The following is a 3,480-nucleotide window of genomic DNA, read 5'->3' on the forward strand; positions in this document are numbered from 1 at the left end:
AGGAAGATGAAGTAATTTTATCCTCAATAATTTGGCTGTCCCACGGAAGGAGCTTCTGATTAAGCAGCCATGAAAAGTCACCATCATTACTATACACATGCTAAGTCCTCTTCATTCATCTTCTCATCATTCCCCAAAGAGTGTAAAACTTGTCTTCAATTGACAGGAAGTGTACAAATACCAGTTTCCTATTTTGCATATAAATATTATTTTTGAGAATAAATGATGGGACAGCTTTTCTTCCATCGCATTTTAGTTTTTCTGCACAGGCTGGAAAGTGTTCTTGGCATTAGAGAAGATAGAAGACTTAAACAGGATATAACACATTGACCATAAAACCAAACAGATAGAGAATAGAAGAGCGCTATGAAAGAGAAAAGATTGTAAAAGAGAGAAAAGAAGAAATGAAGGAAGGTCAGAAATGTTATACCTGAAAATAGTGTAGCACATTTTGAACAGATGAGCCTGATGGTATGAGTTGTATATACACCTCAGAGTGACTTTATGAGAAAAAAATTAACATGGTGGCATTTGTTAGTAATTCGTAATTCAAATCTTTGTAAGAATGGGAATCTTTCCAAATACTATAATTGCATTACATTAATAGACTAATGTTTCTCTGATCACTTTAGAGAAAATTGGATTGTGAGCTTTGCAAGAAATTAAATTCCTGCTGTATATAGCAATTAATTTTTCGGAGAAAGAAGTCGAATTTGAATGACTAGTAACTACATAATGACATCAGTTATGTGAAAATGAGATTAACCTCCATCAAAATATAACATTAGATTTCCATTCACACACATACATAAGAAATTACCTATAGGTCATAAAGGTTAATTTAGAAATAATGCACAGAATGTATTCAGATTTATAATTTAGTTTATGTACATCTTAAAATGTTTATATATTGGGCAAGTAAATTGCCCTAGATTTTAATATTTAACTATTAATTATAGTTATGTTACATCACAAACATTATCATATAAAATGACTGACTTTAAACAAAAATAACACATATCACATTCATAGTTTTTGGCCGTATCCAAATGTAAATGCACTGTTACACATCATATGAAATATCTCATAGTTGCATGGTTTCTGATTAACATCACTGAAATTTGAATTGAGGAAAAACTCTTTTTCACCAAATATGAGCTGAAACAATGTATTTGAAGGAAATGCTTATGTAGAAAACTTATTTTGTACAATTAAAAACAAGAAAAAATAGAGATATAAAATAAAATTATGACATAATTATAAAGATGGTGTACTATGACAAAACTGTCTATATAAGAACATGTTGGAAGTACTTTTTATCAGTCTAGCTGGAATAAACAAACTGATTGTAATGAACGTGACCTCACCACTTATAAAACACACAAGTGGCAGGTTTCTATGGCACATGCCAATAATCCAAGCTATTTAGGAGACTGAGATCTGAGAACCAGGTTTAAAACCCAACCACCAGGGAATTCTCTGAGCCCGTAATCTCCAAATAACCATCAATTAGATGAAAGTGGACCTGTGTCTCTAGTACTAATGTGTTAGTCTTGAGAAAAAAATCTCAGAGACTTTACTCAGGCTCAGAGTTCAAGCCCCAGGCTTGACAACCTTACATACACACACTCACACACACACACACACACACACACACATACACTAAATTTGTGCAAACATACACATATACCACAACTTAATACAATTAGAAAAAAACAAAAAAGTGTATTTTTGTTAATATTCGTACATAAAAGGTAGGAACACAAACTGAATTATAATATCTTTATTTTTAATTATTCATTAAAAGTCATCCCAAAAGATATGTTGGACATTCTAACTAACCTTATCAAACACTTCTATATCTTAGGAAATATTTTACAAGCTTATCAACAGTACCTCATTCAAAGCCCACAAAATACCTTTAATATCAAACTGTAAGCATGCAAAATTTGTATAAATTATTATGCATAAATCACATCGATTAATTATGAAAAATTATATATATTTGAGATAAAATTCATGACTTTGCTTACACATACTTAAAGGGTAGAAAGACAACTACATTTTTCAACTACTTTAGGAATAAAATACCCAGGTGCATTTTCCCCTGTCTTATATCCTCATTCCATTTTTAAAAATAAAAATAGTTGAACTACACCCAAAATAAAAATAGTAAATGATGAGACGATTGACTTTTTAATTTTCATCTGAATTCCTAAGCACATTAATAAAAAATACAAAGTCGAAGGCTAATGTTTCTATTTTTTCAAGATAAAATTTAGTAGATACACTAGTGAAATACATGAATTCTAGTTCAGTGAAGACAATTAAAATTGTAAAGTCTTAAATAAAAATACAGATTTTCCTACCTAAAAGCCCAGAATTCTTTGGAATCTATGTCTAAATACAAATGTTTCTTGGACAACATGTTTCCTCTACTGTTTCCCACCCACACATCATAACCAGCATCGGCCAGAACGAAGCCTAGGCTGTAGTTTGGGAAATTGGCAACGCAAAAACCAGCTGTTGTAAGGAAACATGCAGTAAATATACCACTGGCTTATGACCTTAAAAGAAAATGTTCAGGTCACAATGACGTAGCTAAATCTACTATCTTGGAACTCCGTAATGCCACACCCATGCATCACAGTCATGCTATGTGAGGTATTATTATTCTGTTGTTTTCAAGGCAAAATAATTTCTACAACTGCATGTTTCAATGCTTTCCTTCTGTCTCAACTATCAAACTTAAATTTTCATTGTGGATGTATTTAATTTATAAAATTTGTTTTTATTAAATTTGGGATGTGTGCTGCAGTTGAACTCAATCTCTCATGTTTTTTTTTTTTCTTCCAGTCAAATTCCAGTTTTGGCTTTTTGCTGGTTATTTAAAAGTGTAAGTATCCCGACCTTTTCTGCCCAGGCTTACTTTGAACCATGATCTTCACATCTCAGCCACCTAAGTAGTTAGTTTTCAGGCAGGAATTACTAGCCTAGAGCAGTCATAGTTTTGAAAATAAAAAGTTCCAACTATATTAGAACCAAAATACATTGGATGTTATAATGAAGGCCTGTATTCAAAGCTGACAGGAGACAGATGAAGAGGTTTGACTATATTAAGACCAAACTGGACTACATAGTGAGTTGTAAGCCAAGCTGACGTCATAGTAAGACCTTGTCTCCCAAAACTAAAGGTTGTGCATATAGACTAGCAGTTGAGATCTTGCTTTGAATATGCAAATACTGTTTGGCTTCCAACATCAGTAGCAACAACAAAGAAGCAAAATTGAAATGTATAGGTACTAAATTAGAGTGATAAAAATCATATGTAACTTTTTTAAGACAAAAATTCACCTCTGAATTTAATACCAAATACACAAGCAGAAGAACTGATCATTTAAAGAACCAAAACATGGATGTTATTAGAACAAAATCAGTAATAACCATTCCCAGCAGTAAGCTTAAAGCATCCCAGAGTAT

This window comes from Dipodomys ordii, unplaced genomic scaffold (genome assembly GCF_000151885.1).
Source record: "Dipodomys ordii isolate 6190 unplaced genomic scaffold, Dord_2.0 Scaffold34, whole genome shotgun sequence".
Classification (NCBI taxonomy): domain Eukaryota; kingdom Metazoa; phylum Chordata; class Mammalia; order Rodentia; family Heteromyidae; genus Dipodomys; species Dipodomys ordii.